Genomic DNA, 21,389 nt, shown 5'->3' with positions numbered 1-21,389 from the left:
TCATTCACTCCTTTTAATACTCTCAAATTTCTTCCCTGAATTATTACAACTATGGTGATAGAAAAATGATTTTTTATATATAAGTGAAGTTAGCCAATCCCCCTCCCCCAAAAAATGCCCAATGTTTCCTCTGATTTAAGGATGCTGATTCATAATGTGATGGTAGGGGGAAGGATTAGATAAACTCTAGATAGGAAAAGGGGAGGGAAGGGAAGGGAGGGGGCAAGGGGGTAGGAAAGACAGTGGAATAAGATGGACATCGTTACCCTAGTATGTGTATGAAGACACAAATGGTGTGACTCTACTTTGTGTACAACCATAGATATAAAAAACTGTGCTCTATATGTGTAATATGAATTGTAATGCATTCTGTTGTGATATATAACAAAAATTTTTAAATGATTTTTTTAAAGTATCTCTTCTTCTACATTTAATAGCTGGCATTTGTTTATAAGTAGAGCCTTCTTATTTCTTTCTTATTTATTTCTAGTGGCATGGACTCACAATGTCACATTCTTCCAACCTATTACGTTCGTATTTGCTTTGATGCTACGAGAGCCACATTTGCCCAAGAAACACCTGCAAGCTGGCCCCTGTGCCCCTCTGACACGTCTGTCCTTGTCATTCTTTGAGCACTCTCTTACCTTATGGCACAAAGAAAAAAAGATTTCAGGCTCATCTTGTGCTTCCCCTTTTCCAAGCCCAGAACCAGTTATTTCTCCAAGGAGTCCTGGCTCTTTTTTAATGAAAAATGTCATTTGAATAGCAAGATATGGGTAATAAAAGTGCTCAGAGCCACTGGGTCTCACGGCTCCTAGGCCTGCAGGGAACACGGCTAAGAAATACATGTAACCCCTGAGCTCCTCTGGAATGTCCACTGTGGTCAGAGTGCTTGTATCCACCCCAAACTCATATGTTGAAATCTCATCCCAAAGTGATAGCATTAGGAGAGGAGACCTTTGGGAGGTGATTTGGGAGGTGTCATGAGGGATCAGCCTTCAGGAATGGGGACTAGCTCTCATGAATGAGATCAGTGCTATAATAATAATAATAATAATAATAATAATAATAATAAATCCCAGGGGAGATTGTTCACCCTTTCGCCCATGAGATGCCACAACGAGAAGATGCTATCTACAAACCAGGTAACAGGCCTCCACCAGATACTGAATCTATCAGTGCTTTGTTAATAGAGTTCTCAGCCTCCAGAACCATGAGAAATAAAATTTGGTTTATAAGCCATCTAGTCTCTGCCATTTTGTTATAGCAGCCCAAGCAGATTAAGACAATGTCCAAAGATTTGCTCTCATGAAGCAGGCAAGCCTAAACATCAGTAAAAATCCCCTAGGAACCTGCTCTGCTTGTCTTCACAACCCAGGACCTCAAGGACCTGTGACCATAGAACAGGGAATAGGGAAAGTGGTATCCTGTCTCTCAGAGTCTCTTCCTCTTCCAGACTCAAGCTCTGATCTGAAAGCTCCAAATTCCATCTAACTGTGTGTTTGCTTCTAATTTGTGACTTCATAGGTGGACTTTCAGAGTCAATGGGTACCAGGCATCCTGAGGGTTAGTCCTTCCTCTTGTAAATCTTCACCCCCAACTCCCAGAACCAGCATGGTGCAGGGTTAGCACCCCTGGGACCTGTTTGTTCCAGAGGAGACTCCTCCCATTGAAGGCAGCCCCAAAAAGGATTCACATTTTGAACAGCAACAACTTTCTACTATCTCTAACCCGTAGTGCAGCAGAGTGACACGCACCTTTGTAGGTAGAGGCAGAGATAGGTGTCTGTGTGAGTGTGTGTGACATTTTGATTCCAAAGTCCATTCTCCTCAATTAGTCCTGCATGAGCTTCTTTTTTGGTTTTCTACCTCTGAAAGCAGTTTTCTCAAAGCACCACTGTTCTTCCTCCCTTGACTGCTCTGCCCAACTTGCCGTCTCCAGAAGTTGCTGTCTATAATAGGAATCTTTTGGTTTCATCTACTACAAGATTGGTATGGGGAGAGAAAGACCACGGGGTACATGAAACAGCCACTCCTGGGAAGGGTGATCCAAAGTCAGGCTCAGCCCATTGCAGATTCTATCTTCTGCTTTGTAGAATTTTCTACAGGGTTCTGTGCGTGATGGATGTTTAATAACACTGTCAGGCTAACTATCAGTGATTTCTAGTGGGCACCCAAAAAAGTCACTACAGAGGCCTAAAATTTTGGACATTAGAACTTTCATTTTTCCAAAGTGGGAGAGGCATGTAATAAATATCTTCAGACCTGCAGTGTGATATGACACTAGCTATTAAGGCCCAAGAAACCAATATCCATGAAACGGTCCCTTATCCATTAATAATAGTTACAAAATGACATATTCCACTGCTGTACTGTGCTGCAAATCTGTATGTTTTATTTAGGGATAATAAATAAATGAGCATGCGCCAGGTCTATTTCTGGTGTCAAGCAGTGAGATCTTTGTGACCATCCTTCCGAACAGGAATCTGTTCTGACCAAAGACCCCCTGTTCTAGCCTAGTGATTTAAAACTTTTTGGAGTTACAAACCATGCTGAGAAGGTGATAAAGAATACAGCCCTTCTTCCTCCAAGGGGTTGGAAACATATCAAAAAAGTAAACATTTATGTATAGACAGAAGTGTGTCAACGATTTCCTGGAGACCAGTCACTGAAGCCTGTTCATGCAGCCCTACATGAAGAAGTGGCCCAGCCAGTGTTCCCCACACCTTGATGGGCCAGTAACTCTCAATACAAGTTTCCATATAGGCACAGGTGGTAATATTTTAGGGTTTGTGGACCAGTCCGTTCTTATGATTCAACTCTGTCACTCTAGTGGAAAGCAGCTATAGATAATGTATCAACAAATGGACACGTTTGTATCCCAATAAAACTTTATAAAAACAGGATGGGAGGTTTTGGAAGATCTCAGGCTACAGTAAAAATATACTAACAGTTACCACTTTACAGCTAACACAAGGAGCAGTGCGGGTAGCTCAGTGGTGGTACCTTTGCCTAGCATGTGTGAGGCCTTGGGTTTGATTCCCAGCAGAGCAAAATAAAAATAAATCTAGCCAAAGGAATACAATAGCAAGTCACAAAGCTAAACCCAATTGTGTTTCTAAAGGTTCACATTTATTTTTACCACAAGTTTATCATACTCGCTTTGCTATTTTCTTAGCCAGAAAAATCCACTTATTACATTTTTTCCTACTGAACAATTTGTTATGAACAAGCCATTGTTCCATTTTCTGGCCAACACAATGAGGGTTAGAATAATTCCACATTATAAACGTTTCCTGAAAGACCCTTTGTGGCCTCGTTTTCTAACTCATAGCACAGTTCTATTAATTGACAGCTGACCGCAAACCAGACGAAAAAGCAGAACATTCTTTCATGTTCCCAGGGGCCCATTTCTCTTCTGGAGGCTGCTGTCACTGCTTGAGCAAGCCTGGGCAGCCGTCACACTCAAGCCAGTCATTACAAGGGCCTCGTTTCCCTGGAGACTTGTTTTTCCCAGAATCAGGGCCCACACAATCTTTTTTCCCTCACGGTGAAAGGTCAGAAGCTTGGCCACCAGGCACCTTCCTGGGTGTGCTTCGCCCAATCTCTTCCTGCTTTGTGATGGGGTGGCTGCCCCCTTGACCGTGGCCGACTGCAGGGTGAAGGGCTCACACGGTTTTCCTCCGGATGGTCCTGCACTTTCAAGCTCAGACCTGGCCGAGTGCCAGGCAAGCCTCCTCCATGGGAAGGATGTTAGACGGCTCCGTGTGGGTTTGCTGGGCGACTGGAAAACTAGGTTTCCTTTCAAGTCGTGCACACTCTACAGGAAAGCCAGCTCTCACTGCAAATGACTCAAGTCGATGGTGTGTGTCTAGCTGTTTTTACAGGTTTCCCAACTCAAGCCTCACCTAATTCCACATCCTCATCCTTCAGTTGGGATTGTTGGGGCTATTTGAAAACCTATAGAAGCAGCCGCTGTGGGAAGCAGCACAGCAGTTTGACAGGTTAGAAATAGAATTCCCAGGCGATCCAGCCATTCCTCTTCTGATACCAGAAGAATCGAAAGCAGGATCTTGAAGAGATATTGAAACACCTATGTCTGTGGCAGTATTATTTGTAATACCAAAACGTGGGAAAAAAAAAACATCACAGACAGATGAATGGATAAGCAAAATGTGGTCTGTCTCTACAATGAAGTACCCAGCCTTAAAAAGGAAGGAAACCCTGATATGTGTCACAACATGCATGAATCTCGAGGTCATTACTCTAATAAGCCAGTCACAAAAAGACAAAGACTGCACAATACACTGACATGAGGTAGTTAGTCTAGCCAAACTCACAGGCTGGGGATGTAGCTCAGAGGTAGAGCATTTGCCTAGCATGCTCATGAGACTTTGATCCTCAGTAACACACACACACACACACACACACACACACATACACACACAAGGCAGAATGGTGGTTGCCAGGGGCTGAGGGGAGGTGGGAATAACGGAGTATTAGCAGGCACAGAGTTCAAGTTCTGCAAGACAAGAGTTCTGGGGCTGGGTGGCAATGATGGTTTTGCATGAGTACATTTAACATCAAAGTACTATACACTTAAAAGTGGCTAACTTGATAACTTATGTGCATTTTACCACAATAAATAAAAGCAGGTAATAATAAATAATAAAGAGGGGAGCCCAATAGTAAGGACCTAGGTATCCAAAAGGCACAAAGTTTAAAACTCTGCAAAGTACAAATGAGGCTCATAATTTGGGTGAAAGTCAGAGTCCAATCATCAGCTAACTTCTACAAAATCTTGTGCAACTAATCTGAAAGGAGTTATGAGCAACTGAATGCTGGGAAATGGACAAAGTGACAACCCATCACCATCTTTCACCGTGGCAAGAGGAAACCATCCATTTATTTGATCTGATAGAAAAAGCTTCACGGGCTCTGGTGGGTTTTTTTGGGGGGAGGGGGGTGGGTACTGTTTGTGCATAATAAAGTATCTGGAAATGTAGGATATTCATAGTGGAATTTTTAATCTAAAAGGTAAGTTTTCAGAAACAGGCCAAGGGATTATTCATCTTGTGCCCACTCAGTAACACTGGGGATTCTGGGGGAATAATAGTAACAATAACGCAAAGCTATAGGTCTTATGTACTTAAAAGTGTCATCTCCAAAAAGGGCGATGAAACTTGATTTCTCCAGGGAATGTACAAAATGCATTTTAGCCCAGTTTTTAAAGGCTCCAATGACCTTTAGATATTCACAATAGCCTTGCAAAAGAGGCACCTACTCACCCACTCAGCCTAGTGATTAACAATTTATGTAGGGCAAATAACAAGGAGACTAGTTCATTCATTTTATTCCCTCTGTTGCTCCTAAGGGCCAGAAGTAGACACAAGCAAGGACCAATAGCATTGGTGACACTGAGGATTCACATACTAGTCAGGAGGCTGGGTGAAGGTGATTTTCTAATTTACTTGTAGAGACAACAATATGGAATATGCTGTATAAGAAAGAAATGCAAAGGATCTCAGATAAAATCTCACTGAACAATGAAGTCAGCTCTGCTCACCAGGACTCTCATCAGGCTGCACACCAGCCCACGTCATGTGGGCATCCAGGGCCACCACTCTTACTAACTTGGTCACCTGGGAGCTTCTGTGCCAGAGAACATTCATCTCTTTTCTCATGAGAGGCTGAAATTTAAAGTATAGCTCAGGAGGCTGAAGCAGGAGGATCCAAGTTCAAAGCCAGCCTCAGCAACTTAGTGAGGCACTTAGCAACTCAGGCAGACCCTGTCTCTAAATAAAATATTTTAAAAGAGCTGGGGATGAGGCTCAGTGGTTAAGCACCCCTGGGTTCAATCCTCAGTATCAAAAAAAAAAATGTTGCTTCTTTCAAAGCAGATTTTGAAAGTTCTTACATGACTTCATTTTAAATGTGTAGATACACTGATACCTTGAGACACATTCGGGTTTATGTGAAGTCAATCTTCTGTCAAAACAAGGCTGCAACTGCTCTCACAAGTCCCACTCTTCAAGAAAGGGCCAGGATGACAGCAGTTTTAATTAGCACCTCCTCTCAGTAACCACTTTCATTTGGGGAACCTGAATTAAGCCCATTTGTAAGCTCAGCCAGTGCACACTGCTAGTCTCTATTAGTGCAACCCAATCACCAATGGCAAGGTGTTAAGAGGTACTTTGAATGCACCCTGAGAGCAGGGTTCCTTGTGGCTGGGATTTGTGTCTTTATAAAAATAATCTCCTCCCACCCCATAACGGTGCAGGTAGAAGGTGCCATCCGTGAATCAGACAATAAATCTGCCCTGATCCTGGTCTTCCAGCCTCTGGAACCATGAGAAATAAATTCGTACTGTTTATAAGTCACCTGGTCTATGGTGTTTTGTTAAAGCCATTCAAAGGGATAAGACACACTTTTAAAATCTCAATCCAACTATGTTTTCTCTTGTTCTTGCCTTTTTCCTTTTTTTTTTTTTTTTTGTTGTTGTTTTGTGTTTGGTTTTTTGGTTTTTTTAAACAGTCCCATTAAACTCTCTGGAATATCTGCTATGACATCACGAAATAGAAAGTCAAAGACAGAATAGTCACTTACTATGGAGGAACAGGCCCCTGAGCCTCCCTCTACCAGCTGGCCTGTGCGACCTCCCCTAGTCCAGTCTCTTTGCTGCCTAGGGCCTCTGCTCTTGCCACAGAGAGCATCCTTCTCCACCTCTAGGGCTCGGACAACTGTCTGGCTGAACGGCTGAGATGGGGGAAAGTGGCGACAGAGGCGCAGCCAGCCGCACCAGGCACCTTACCTTCCTTTCTGCTCCACAGCGTGTTAATTCCTTAAGGAATGTTGGCCGGAGCAAAACCCCGTGAGCACTGCTGCTGCCCACCTCAATGCTGTGCAAATACCTGGCCCACAAGGGCAGCTCCGTACATTCTGGAAAACTCACAGTCATTGCAAGAGAAGGAGCCGGCAGGGAAGTATTAACATCACCCTCCTCTCCTCTAACAGCAAGAAAGTCAGACAGGCAGTGAACCAGCATCTAGAAGCACTAAACAGCCTAAAGAGAACTTTGCCTGCCCAGGATCAAGGCTCTGGACCCTGAAATTCCACTAGTCTGGATTTAAATCTCAACTCTCTCACCAATTAGCTACAAAGTCTTATGTAATCATTTAACCTCACAGAGTACCAGTTTCAGGGATAATCTCCTTATCTCAAAATATTATTTTGAGGATTAAATAGACAGGGTAACTGACAGCCTAGAAGTGTACATACCAGATACACTAGCTGCTCAGAAAACATTGGCTTCCTTTTCCTGTACTTACAGTCTAACTTAACTACTAGGAGCAACTGTGACATGGCCAAGAAGAAAACTAGACTTTCAGAAATTAAAAAAAAAAAAGAAAGAAAGAAAGAAAAGAAAAGAAAGAAATCACTGGAGAGAAAAACATAAGAGCTACTGGACTAACATTTCAAAGGGGCTGGGATGTAGCTCACTGGGAGAGCACAGCCTAACATGGGAGAAGCCCTGAGATCCATCCCCAGAACCAAAATAAATAAGTAATTATATAAATGAAAAAATATATCTATAAAAGGGCATCAAGGCTTTAACAGAGATAAATTAGGACTTTGCTACACGTGCTATTTCCATTTGTAGGGGGTCTGCTTTTGTGGCCAACTTGAAATCCTCTTTGCATCATGCCGGAACACTCAGGCTCTGCTCCGAAAAAGGTTCAGAGCTGGTAAAAGGAGCAAAAGCCTCTCCCAGTTCAGTAAAAATCCCTCTAAGTGTCTTGGAATCTATTAATTATGCAGAGATGGTTTTGAATCAGTGGAAAATATAAGCATTGCATATTCTGCCCTGAGGCTGCCTCTCAAATCACTACCATGTCGTGGTGTAAACATCTCTGTTTCTTAAAGCACACCTCAGGGGGAGAAGTGCCACAGGTGACGTGATGTTGAACTGGAAAACTGACATTCGAACACTGACACCAGTCTCACACTGGAGGTCCACACCAGGGTTTCTCATGGATGTCTCAAGCCCACATAGACTCCTGGATCCCCCCCTGCTGCCCTTTCCACACTCCTTCCCTGCAACCCCATCCTTCCAGTGGCTCAGGCCAGACCCTTAGAATCCCATCAGAGACTCCTCTCCCACACCCCACATTCAACCTACCCCACAGCTCCACCTTAAATATATCCAGAACCCACCATTTCTCTACTCCATCGCCCCCATCTCCTCCTCTCACAGGGAAGATGGCAGCATCTTGGTTGGCCTCCCTCTTCATCCCTCTTCATCCCTGGGTCTCCCTACAGCTTCCTGCCTGTACAGTCACCAGAGTGGGGATGCCACATCCAAAGTCAGTCCCTCCCTCCAGCCCTGCAGGGACAACTCACCTCACAGGAAGCAAATACCACCTGGTCCATCCAGCCTCACAGCTCCGCCTCCCCGACTTGCCTCCCTTGCTGGCCGGCTCCCCAGACCTGGTCTTCCTACTCAAATTTCCCTCTGCCTGGACTCTCTTCTCTCAGATATTAATGGGTCTTTCTGCGCTCAAATGGCACTTTCTTTGGGGGGCACCCTGTGACCTCTTTACAAATGGCAGTGTCTCAGCATTCCCTCCTCCCTTCCTTGGTTATTCTTCTCCAGACACATACCATCTTCTAACACTCTATGTCATCTCCGCATCTCATGCTGTTGTCTCCAGAACATCAGCCCTAAGGTTTGGTTCCGTGCTGCATCCCCAACATCTCCAGAACCAGCAGATACTTGAATTAAAAGCTGTCTTTGTGTGTCGGAATCCCCACTATTATACACAACTGTAATGCACAGACAAAAATCTGCCTCTCTTGCATCAGCCAACTGGAACCCAGTGAGATGTCATGAAGAACGAATTCTTATGAAATCTGTCCTGTCTGTCTGTCTCTGTGTCCAACAGTATCAGTTAAAAATTTTCTAGGTTGCTCAATATTTTTGCAAGAGACCTCAGAGCTTCCACAATTTTTTCTAAATATTAGTGATTACATCACATGTCTGAATAATTCCATATACTAGAAGAGAAGTTCCAACTGTACATGTCAAAATACCAAAGAAAAAAGGGGGGTGGTTATATAGCTCCATGGTAAGCACAAGGCCCTGGGTTCAATCCCCAGCACCAGAGAAAATAATAATAATAATAATAATAATAATAATAATAATAATAATACCATTTTGGCTACCATCATCTTCCCCAAATAAAACTGGTAACAGAAGAGTAAGTAGCATGCATTTGCTTTCCATACATAACGACCTAGACTGCACGTGACCTAGACTAGACAGTCACCCTCCTAGAGTATGCAAAGAGGGGCACAGAGAGAACTGTAGGTGGGTCTGTACTGAGGTTAAGGGTCCTACCAAGGAACCAGGGATTGGCAACAAGGGAAAGGCCCTACCACCCACTGGCCTGCGGGGGCAAGATGGGTACTGTCTCCAGAGTAAGTAAAAGCTGGTGGCTACGGATGAGGGCCTCCCAGCAGGAGCTAATAAAGAAATGGGAAATGGGCAGACGCAGAGTGGGAATGGGAGGTGGGGAAGAGATGATGTCTGTGATCTCTCCTCCTTGTCCTCCAATCTCCTCCCAGAAATCAATGCCAACCTCAAGCCAGAGGGCTGCCCCACTCCACATCTCATAACCTAAGTTGTCAGCCCTTGGCATCTGAGAGGGACTGTCTTCTGGACACCGAAATCCAAGGATGCTCAAGTCCCTTGTATAAAATGTCATAATATTTGTATATAACCCACACACATCTTCCTATATACTTTAGATCATCTCTATATTACTTGTAAAATCTAAATCATTGTAAACATGCCTCTATACTGTACAGGAAATAAAGACAAGAAAAAAGTCTGCACATGCTCAGTACAGATACAATTTTTTTCCTAGGATTTTCTCAATCCGAGGTTATTGAACTGTGGATGCAGAGCCTGAGGATATGGAGGACCGACTATATTGAGACTATTATCCAAAAAAAAATGGGCTCTGGTACCCAGCCCATAAAAACTGAGTTCTAATTCTATTTGGTATGGCCAGAGTTTTCTTCTTAGAAAAATCTCCATTTTTGCTACCTTGAAGTTGACCCTGAGGAATTTCCTGGACCCTTGATGACAATTTTAAGAACCTGGATCCCTTTTCTAAAGTTACGTCAAGTGTGTCCTAAGTGAGCAGTTACAGGGACCAGGCTATCGATGCTATCGGCACCCATTCCTCCCAACAGACACACACCAGGAGGTACGAATCGCTGAACTGAAGTGGCCTCCCCAAGGTGACCACCTGCCTGACACCTAAGCTTGCAGTTTTCCGAAACATGTAGAAGGAAGTTTTAGAATTTATCCCAAATTGGAAACCCTAAAACCTCGGTTTCAGATGACCAGAAACAAAATGGATCTCTCCTCCATCCATTAATGTGGAAGAAAGCAATGGTGTGGAAAGGATCGAGGAGCACCTGGCTTCTGGATTAAGACCTAACAGGTACTCAGAGGCCGGAGGCAGTGTTCAGTTCTCAGCACTCAGCATCCCCATCACTGAGGTGTCTGAGTGTGCCTCTGCATCCAAACCTGCCACAGACATAGAGGGGCCTTAGATAACACACCCTTCCCCCTTAGAGGCCCTTTCCTCCTAACTTTCTAACTGGATTTTGCTTGAGGCAATAACACAGCAGTGTTAAAAGTGTGAGTCAGACTCGTCTGGAATCAAATGGAGGACCTTCCACTGACAAGCAGCTTAAACCTGGGCAAGTTATCTAACCTTGTTGTGGCTTCGTGCCCCTCACCTGTAAAATGTGAAAACTACAAAAAAATAAAATGAAATAAAAAATTCACAGCAAAGCCCACAGCACACAGCCTGGTGCAGAACAGCCACCGGAGCACAGAATACTGTCCTCATCACTAGAATCCTCATCATCTTTCCTAAGTGCCTCTAAGTGAAACTGGTGAAAGAACAAAACTTCTTTTGAGCATTTTACAGAATTATCTACACCCTTAAAATAATTCTTCCCCTGTTTTAAAATTTGGAGTTAAACATAACTCAAATGGCTATTGTGATCACCATGAAATGTTGAGAATAGCTCTAATCACTAATAAAACCCAAGTCCCAAAAGGCAGACTTGAGCTATCTGCACTTGATCAGAGCATGAGAAATGGGTACCAAGAGAATCTTGGGGAAAAGAGAATGTCAGTTTGCACCACTTTTTAGAAAACGGTGACAGCAAAGAACACCTACTTGTGAATGTGACCTAAAAACACTGAAGTTAAAAATTACTCTATACAACTTTATGGTTTACCCAAAAGGCTTCTTTGAGCTCAGGGACCTGATGAAGACTAATCAAGGCTCCCACCAGCATTTGCACTGGCAGTACCTCAACCTTAAACCATGAGGTCCCCAGATCCCAGGAAGTCCCGTCTCTAGGTGGGGATGCCTGTCCTGGTAGCCAGCACAGCACCAGGTATACAGAAACGCCAGGTCACCCTGTTTGCTTTGATAATGATTGACCGTGTTGCCCATCAAATCAGAGAGCTGTGGCCAGGGCACCACCTGTGGTATCAGCAACATGCCCCACACCTTTCTCTGGCTGGACCTGGTGGCACACACCTATAATCCCCACTACTCAGGAGGCTGAAGCAAAAGGACCCCAAGTTTCAGGCCAACTTAGCAAGACCTTGACTCCAAATAAAAAGGGCTGGAGATACAGCTCAGTTGATAGGGTAGTTCAATCCCCACCATCACAAAGAGAAAAGAAAAAAAAACCAAAAACACCTATTTCTGCCTGGTCCCAATACTATCTACTGATGTTCACTTTATTTTTTCCTTGTTTTGAAATGAGGTCTGTTGCCCAGGATGTTCCTGAATTCATAATCCTCCTTCCTCTGCCTTCACAGTAGCTGGGATTACAGGCGTGGCCTTCATGCCTGGCTCGATAGCCACAATTCTAAGAAATTGTTCATGATCTGACTCTGGTTGGTGCAAACAAACCAACAGAGGCCTTACGTTTCTGACCTATCAGGGACACACAGGCTTTAGTCTCCCCATCCCTCCTTCCCCACCGCCTTTTCCTATCAAGATTTTAAATCAAACTTTTCAACCACCAAAGTGACCAGAGCATCTACTCTGCACAAACACTGTATCTGTGGCCTAGTCCCCACCAGGTACAGGGATCCCACAAATGTTGATGAGGGGAGGAAGGAAAAGGGGAGCAAACGCCCCAGCCGAGCCCCCCTCACCAGTTTCCAGAGAGAGTGGAAGAGACGGCTGGGTTGTCTGTGCTCTGGAGCGCACCTCCTTCACCCACTCTACAGATGAGGAAACCACCCGAGTGTCCCTGAAGTAAGTTTCAGAGCCAAGATTTCAATGGAGACAGCATCATCCAGACTATCCCACATTCAAATAAAAGCCAAGAATTAACTTTTCCATTTGCAGATGAGAACATTAAACCCAACTGGTTAAATGAACAGTGAGAAGTCACATGGTACCGGAGCTAGTGCCTTTACCCAGTCACCACCTTAGAACCCTCGGCCCAAAGGCCCCCATCCATCGTCACGTGACTACGATAAGCTTATCCTACACGAAGTCGTCTCTCCAGCCACGGCCTGGAAGTCCCACTGAAAAGGCAACAACAGCCTCTGCCCAGCACCTTGTGATTTATTAAAAACACTTTTATCTCCAATATCCTCTCTGTGACATGCAGAAGGCAGATAATGTCACCTGTTGTCAAAGGCCAGGGTGTTCTCCGTGACAGGCAGCCCAGAGCTGGCTTCAGCTGCATGTCACAGCACAGTCAAAACACCCAGGAACCAAGGAGGGCAGCAACGGCAACTTGCAAAGGCCACGGCTTCCAGAAACAGTGGCTCCAGAGGAGGAGATTTCAAAATTATTATTTTCTCCTCCAAACTGGAGACCACAGGACACGGGACATAAGGAAAAGCAATATTTACCAATCCTCAAGGGACTCACCCACTTGAGGAGAAAGCTCCCGCCTTCCTTTTCTGTCCCTCACTGGTGCTTTTTAAAAACCTCTGGGCAGCAAAAGGAGAAAAAGCTTGGCTGATGAACATGGTGTCTGCCATCCCTGCACACTGGCGGACGGGTTTGCCAGACAGGCTCGGGAGTGCTGGGTAACTAATGCTTTTGCATTCCTTGCCGGAATGACTTCATAGCCCATAAACTCATCTGTGTATATCACTGAAAGATGAGACAGAGTCCTCAGCTGAACAAGAGTCCTCAGCTGAACATTTTCCCCAAAACCCAAAAAAAACATCTAGATCTCAGACTCAAGGAAGACCTGAGTTATACCCTCACTCGGTGGCAACAGCCCCTCGAAGTGGGCTCAGCTGCATACTGCAATCACCTGGAGGCTTTAAAACCCTCGTGCTCTGCTTCACTTCCAGAGCCTCTGATTTAATTGTCCGGGGTGCAGGCTGGACATCAGGGCTTTTGAGAGCTCACCAGGTGATGCTACTGGGCACGCAAGGTTGCGGCCCAAGGGCACAGAAAGTCAGGCACAACTGCTTGCTCCCCAAAGACTCTTGCGCAGGTGCTAAAAGACCATGAAGAGCCTCACAATCAAGACTTCCTCAGGAACACAGGCTTAAAATCTTCAGACACAATCCGTTCACTGCATAACTGAGAAGTCCTTCTTATTTTCCTAGTCTCCCTGACTTAACTACCTTCACCTGGAAATCGAGATGAACAAAAAATACCCATTTTAACAGTGATGGTATCTATGGAGCACTTGGTTACTCATAAATAGAGAAGAGTCAGTGTCACTCTGAACCACTGCAAGAACTGTGGAAGAGGTGAACGCATTCATTCACGCTGCTTCTGAAACGAGCTGAAACAAATTTAGCCACTTAACATGAATCACAGGTCTGAAGGCTGGGTGTCTGAAATCAGTCTCTCCAGGCTCAAGTCAAGGTGTAGGCAGAGCTGATTCCTCCTGGAGACTCTCAAGAGAGGACCATGGTGTCCCCTTGTCTGTTTTCAGGTGTGGTGATCTCCTACACTCCTTGGCTGGCAGGCTCTTCCTCGTGTTCCTTTGATCCCTTGCTTCTAGCACTCTCCTACTAACTCTTCCTCTCCTACCTCCCTCTTACAAAGACCCTTGGGATTGCATTGGCCCACCCGAGACCCCAGGTTAAACTCATCATTTTAAGATACTTAGCCTAATCATCCTGGCAAAGCCCTTTTGCCATGTAAACTAAGGTATTTCCAGAAGCCATGGATTAGGACAAGAACTTCTTCTGGGGTGTTTTTCATCTTACCAGAGAGAAAGGCAAACATCACCACCAGTGTTGCTCTGGCCATTCCCTCGTCCTAGAGGTCCATTTACTAACTGAAGAAGTTCTGGCTCAGGGTTCATGACATGCCCACGTCCCATGCCTAGGACAGGGACATAGTTGAATTTTACCTCTTAGCTCCAAGCCCCACTTGCTTTCCACCACTGTTAGCACCCCCTAATAAGGTGATATTTGTGTGATGTCCTTCTCTTCCAAGTTTCTACCATACTGTGAACAAGAAGTGTTTTCAGTCTGATTCGATCATTATCTCCTCCTCGGCCAATACATGCCAAAGGTGCACCCAGGGGCAGCAAAGCCTTCCCTGTGGCCCCACAGATCCAGTTAGCCCATGGGGACAGCATGTCACCCCACACATGGTCATCATGGTCATCTGAGATCTGTCTTGCAAAAAGTGCACAGGGAAAAGAGTGAGCTCTTGCCTCTGAGAATGGTAAATGATCTGAACTCGCTAAGACACACACGTCCACAGCCAAAGTCTCAAGGAAAAATTTATACGAGGTCAGATTCACATCCTCCACACTTAACACACTGTACAGAATGACACCGGGAGCCATTCCCTTGGTGATCTTTCATGGTTTGTTTATATCTCTCAACTGAGAGAATTAAAGAGGGGCGGGGGTGGCAGTTAGAGCCTCAGTCATCCTCCAGAATGGGGTACTATTTTAGTGGGGTAATCAGGAGGCAGTGAATAGTCTTCCACATAAAGGACATCCTACATGGTGGCCAGGCTTCTATTGGTAACTTGGGATTTCATTTCTCTCTTTTCAGAAGCACATCAGGGTGAACAGCAGCCAGTGCTGAATCACAGCCACTTTAACAATGGGAGAAAGTAAACAAGCCAAACAGTCTCACTGCCAAGATTATCTTCTATGTCCGTGTTCAATCTGACGCGAAATCAGTGTGTGTGTGTGTGTGTGTGTGTGTGTGTGTGTGTGTATGTGTGTGTGTTGGAGTGGGAAATCAGTGCCACATCAGAAGGCAACTGGCACAAGAGCAAGTTGCACAATTTTCCTGGACGATAAACTCTTTCTCAAAAACTGTTAAATAACAGCCAACAGGGCCTCTTAAAGGTCATGGGGAAGAACACAAACCAGAATATCATATTTTAAATAGGCTAACAGTGGTGGAGAGGAGGGGGCGCTGGCGTGCATTGTGTGTCCATTCATGACGATCCATGCTCTGCTGCCACCTTCCTAAGCAACTAGGACCAGTGTGTGGGGTGATTCCAAGGGGCAGAGGGCTCCTTGACCTCTAAGAAAGAGACAGCAGGCTTACCAACTCAGAAAAGTACACCCAGGCATTTTGCAAAGTTTTTCCATGAGGGTAGCATCATCAAGAATTCTGGCTTAGCAAGAGTCACACATAAAGAGGTAATAAAATTAGCATGTTCTAGCCCTTGAAATTCATTATTTCATCAATATCATAGCCTTAAAAATAACCTGTCTTATCCAAAAAATAATAATAATAATAATAATGACACCTACTAAATACTCACATGACCCCCTCAACGTTCTCCCACTTGCGGGTACTGAAGTAGCCCTGGATTCTAGTCTTGGCTCTGGCTGTAACTCTAACTCACTGTGCAACCTTGGACCAGCAACTCCACTTGTCTGGGTGCCAAGGTTCACACCCATAAGGTGAGAGGACTGGACACCATGACCTTCCAAGGTCTTTTCCAATCCTGACTCTAAACGCTTCCAAAAGATCCATTAACAAAATTCACCGATTTCTGACGGAAATTAGATTCTAATTGAGTCAGTGTGTAAAGTGACGATGGTGAAGACAATCTTCAAGACTTTTAAAAACTAAATGCTGAATTTGCGTGACTTTGGCAAAGAAGAAATGTTACTGTGAGATTTGCATAGGTGTAAAAGTATTTGGAAACAAATTCTTCACTAATCAATTTGAATTTAAGAAATACGCCCGCATAGATCCATCATTAAGAAAAAGAAGAAGAAAGAAATTAAATGCTGGAGAACACAGATGAACTGGGTAAGAGTAGAGTGACGTGCACAGCAGGGCCTCTCCCCTGGAAGAGCTGCAAAGCCTGGGGACCCCAAGGGTTTACTTCCTGGCCCTGGGGGACTTGTCTTTGGGAGAAGACTCTCCATGCGGGCTACCTCCCATGTGCAGAGGCTCCCAAGGACAGACTGGGAGGGGATGGAGGTGGGGGCACAAGTGTCCTGCCTACACTGCTTCTGTTGCCAACAGTCCAAGAAGCCTGCCAGGCCACTCGGATCCTTGGAACATCTGGTGGGTTTGTGACATCTTCCTCCTGCTGTCCTTACTGGTTCCACATAAGGACCAAGAGTGCAGAGCAATCTTTGCACCCTTGAGGATCTGCAGTGTTGGCCCCAGAATTCAAAAAGTGGAGTCACAGAGCTGCTGACTCCTCTTGGGATTTAGTTCCCTGAATGGCTGGCTCCATGTGACAAATGTGCTTGCTTAAGTGGAAGCGCCCAGGAAAAAAAGTGACAGGAAAATTGAGGACTTGCTATAAAACCCATCTTCAAATAGCCATAATTATCACAATAGTGTCACCGAGGCATTATTTACAAACACCCGTATGCACACTCCTTCCTCCCAGCAATCCTCATGTAGATACAGTGCCGTTACTCAGGACAACACTTTAAATTAATTAAGTAGTAAAACAAGAGAAACCAGTCAAAACTCTGGAGTGAACAGAATTAAAATAGATGCAGGAGAGCTGGCAGAAAGCAGAATCGGACTTTTTACCCTTGTGCTGATAATTCCTACTTAATCACTCGTAATATACACCAGCTTTTAAATACTGTCATCATTTCTACTGACAAAAAGGTAGAAATGCTTCTATTCTGTAGCTGATAAAACCAAAACTCACAAAAATTAAATTATTTATCCAAAGTCACGTCACGACAAAAACTCAGGTCACCAAATGGCTTATCTCAATACCTGCTCCAGGACAACCACACACTGAATACACATGACTTAATTTTCATGGTGAAACTAAAACAACAACAACAACGACAACAAAATTTGTATTAAAAGCTGTCAAATATTTTGCCTGGGACTTGATTTTCAACACTTAGGGCCTCAGAACAGTCTGGCTTGAATCCTAAAAAATGAAGTAAATTTTCAATAGTCACAAAAACAGCATTTTCTCTGTAATAGGCAAGAGAATGTGCCCCACAGTCTGTTGTTATTGCTGAAATGTTACTACTGGTACTTCTTTTAAATGACCAACCCTTCTGCTTCATAGCCGTGTTCTGGTCATTGGGGGAACAAAAGTAGCAAATAACCCCACGCTGGATCCGTGTCTTCCAGGTGTGGCCAACCACCAGAAGACCCACTGAAGGCCTTTGCTCATTGTGATTTTGGATGATCGTCTGTCACAGAACACCTCTCAGCCTGAGCCTGGTGAATCAATAGTCATTTAAAGGAAATTTGTCATGGAAGTGTATAAGCATCTACATTCAGGAGTATTTTCAAAAATGACACATTTGCTCTGTGATTATAAAGAACCAGACAATTAAAACAAAAGCGGCAGCAGCAAAGAACGGCTCCAGTCAGTGCAGAAGTAGTGGGAAAGCAAAACATCTGGCTTCATTTGTGGAACTTCTCTGCTGCTGAACGTATTGAAATGAATGAAGCGACCACCCGGGCCAGAGGCTGGGGGGACAAGTGTCTGTCAGCCAGAAACACAATCGGAAGCCCCTCTCCAGCCACATGCACAGCCAGGCACCCACGTCCAGAACCAGCCCTAACCCAGCAGTGACTTCTAAGTAGTTCTGTAGAGAGAGCCCTCGGGGATTCTTCCAGGTCCCCACCAACTGCTGGCTCAGCGGTACCCTCCTGCCCAGGGCTCCTCTGCACCTGAGTCCTTTCTTGAAACCTTAGAACTCTAGGTCTGAAGCTCATTAGTCCTTGCTGCCCCGGGCCACCTGTAGCCCTTAATACTAGGACAAGGAATCTGTCCTTAAGAGCCAGCCACCTTGGGAAATATTCCCCTTGGCATTTCCCTGGACTTCCTGTGGCAACCTGGTATTCAAAGGCCTCCCACACCCTCAGCCCTTCTCCGCCTGACCAGAGCCCTTCCACCCGGGGCTCCTACCAGGCAAGCCTACAGCACTCCTTCCTTGGCCCTGGGAACAAGACCAGCAGCTCCTCAATGCACTTCCTGCATCGCAGACTTGGCTCTTTATTTAGTCCCTCTGTTCCACCCTAAACGCCCCAATCCCACGGGGACCACCAGAGAGAAGCGGTCCTCATGCACCCTGGTGCTCACTTGCAGCCCGCCAGCCACCGGCACGCAGCAGCCTGTTCACTGCCCTACAGACATCATGATGCAGCAAATTTCCCTGAGATGAGAAAACCCAGATCCCGTTTTAATAAAAAACGTGTGTTCAGTTCAGTTGGCAACTCTGGGGCAAAACTAGGACAGAACTCAGGGTCTTTCTGGCTTCACTCCTGCTGGGTGAATCACATCTGGGAAACTCCTCGTTCTCATTCACTGGGTGAAGTTGGTTGCGGAGGAGGCACCGTAAACCCACAGGCCCATCCACGTCCCGCAGCCACAACCTCCTACAGACTAGTGCTGGCGGCTCCCTCCACTTCTCACCAGTCGTCACCACCACTCAGAAGCCACCACACATTCCTTCCACCTTGCAGAACAGGACAGTGGATGCATCCGCTCACATTCCCACCTCAGTACTTCTGATAAAACCAATTGTGGCAAATAAAATGGGAAGGCCTTCTGTACTTCCCACCGGTACCATCTATGCCCCTTGGTTTCAGGCTTAGTTGACTTAAGTGAAATAGGCAACGGAGCATGCAAGGAATGTTTAGCAAATCCGCGCTCTAAGCTGCTTCAGAAGTGCTGCAAGGCTTCCGCACACCTGTTCCCAGGGGCTTCGCAGCACGTGCATTAGAGACAACTGCACAGCTCAGAGTTCTGGGGAGAGGCTGGGCAGAGTCCTGTCTACTGAGGCATGTGCTGCCTGCAGAATGAACTGCAGTGTGAATGGGTATCAAACTATGGGGGCGGGGGGCCGTGTGCATCCCCCAAAATGACAGGTTGAAATCCTAACCTCCAGTGTTTCAGAATGTGGCCTTATTTGGAAACAGGGTTGCTGCAGATATAATTAGTTAAGATGAGATCATCCCCTCATCCAGCATGATGGTGTCCTTAAAAACAGAAACACACACAGGGAGGCAGCCCTGGGACCACAGAGCAGAGCAGAGCAGAGCACCTCTGAGCAGGGACACCAAGGACTGCTGACCATGCAAGAAGCTGGGAGGCAAATGGGTTCTCCCCTCAGAGTTTCGGGGGGGCGGGGCGGGGGCAGGCCCTGAGAAACCCTGGCTGTGACTTCCAGCCCCAGAATAAGAGAGAATAAACAAGTTTCTGATGTTTGAAGTCACCTAGTTTGTGATACTTGGTTAATGCAGCCCTAGGAAACTGAGGTAATTAGGAAACAAACATCTAAGGAATAAAAATAAAATTAAATTAAAATTTAAAAAAACCCTGATTTGGAAGCAGCTCCCAAGAGGAAAAGAAAAGCCCCTCCACTCAGCTCTGTCTTTACAGCAGCAGCCACCTGGTTGGTAGATGTGGACAAAGGAAGGCCAGGCCTGAGCCCCCCCCCAAAGACCCTTCCTTCCCCAAAAGGCTGCTCATTCTATCAACTCGGGTCCTAAACTGGGAAGGGGCAGGGGAAGGGTGGGTCTAGGATGGGAGCCTTCTCCCTCCTGCCTCCGCTGTGTGCTATCTCCTGAGCTCCTGGGAATGCCAGCAGTGGGTCCATTTAATCTTCAGGACGATATGTGCAGCAGGGAAGGGGTGGGAACTATCCCCATTTCACACTCGGGACGCAGACTTGGGTGGATCAGGGCCTGGCCACAGAGCAGGTGCCCATCCTGAGAAGGTCAGCGGACCAAGCAGGAGCAAGACTTTTTTTTTAAGTAGTGGGGTAGCTAAGAAATAGCCTTTAAAGTTATGTTTAAAAAGAAGTCCTAGAAGCCTTGATTTTTTTTTTTCAGTCTTCAGATAACCTTGCTGTAGACACCATCTACCCTTCTCCTGCCAACCTTTTTATGTGGAATTATTTTAGGAGAAAAAAACTTGAGCACATTTTCCAGGCTTAAAATGTAATCAGACTCTGGACTTTACATTCTCTCTCATTTTGTGCTCTCCTTAATCTTGAGGGGATCCTGTGCTACCTTGTGGCCCATCCGTGACCCCCACACTGCACAGGGTCATGTTTTTCTGAAGCTGGACTAAGAAAGTGTTTGATAGGGTGCAGCACCAAACAGCGTGCACCAAGGAAATCTGAGGACGGGGGGTGAGTCTTCCCCCAAAGCAACTAGGGTAAGGCCTTATTTTGTGTTGTGACACTGGGGGTTGAATCCAGGGCCTTATGCATGCTGGGCAGGTGCTCCATGACTGAGCTCCAGCCCAGCTTATTTATTTATTTATGCAGTACTGGGGACTGAACCCAAGGCCTCATGCATTCTATGTAAGTCAGTCTTCCAATAAGCTACACTTCTAGCCCTTTTTGAGACAGGGTCTCACTAAGTTCCTAGGTTGGCCCCCAATTTGTGATCTTCCTGCCTCAGCTTCCAGTAGAGCTGGGATTACAGGAGTGTGCCACCACACCCAGCTGATATGGGTTTCCAAGAAGACAGAGCCAAAGAACAATTGGCAGTGTCCCAGAAGAGGGCAAGACCACAGGATTAAACTGAGAAGCACAGGCGACTAGAAACCTGGGTGGAGAACTTGCTCTAATCAGCTGCCTTTTCCATATATTTTAATCTTTCTCTGTCTGAAGAACACCCAGTCACTAATTGCCAAGAGAACCTGACTTCCTTCTTCCTGCCCCTCAGAACCCTTGACACCAAATGTGTAGGCTTCGTCACAACCAATGCGTCAATCCTGGATGACAATCAGGTGTTCAAAGATTCAATTCAAATGTGACACTGACTATCCACACTTGGTGTGGATTCCATAGGTTAGGGGCTCAGACCCACAAAACCGCCCTCATTTCAGAGGCCACCACAGGCCCCCCATACTTCTGACTAAG

General features: G+C 45.6%; 1 protein-coding gene across 4 annotated transcripts in view; it reads right to left on the bottom strand.

The window, feature by feature from the left end:
• The window catches only part of Rnf152 (ring finger protein 152), a 71,992-nt gene that overhangs the window by 26,336 nt on the left and 24,267 nt on the right, over positions 1–21,389 (bottom strand). The window contains exon 1 of one of the 4 annotated variants that reach the window (XM_078029931.1): positions 6,811–7,068. The exons of the other annotated variants lie outside the window; for them this stretch is intronic. The gene's annotated coding sequence lies outside the window, so the exon portion shown is untranslated. Of the gene's footprint in view, positions 1–6,810; positions 7,069–21,389 lie in introns of those variants that run through there. 4 annotated transcript variants of the gene reach the window in all.

The sequence above is a fragment of the Ictidomys tridecemlineatus genome, chromosome 13 (assembly GCF_052094955.1).
Source record: "Ictidomys tridecemlineatus isolate mIctTri1 chromosome 13, mIctTri1.hap1, whole genome shotgun sequence".
Classification (NCBI taxonomy): Eukaryota; Metazoa; Chordata; class Mammalia; order Rodentia; family Sciuridae; genus Ictidomys; species Ictidomys tridecemlineatus.
This window is presented reverse-complemented; position numbering and strand designations above follow the sequence as displayed.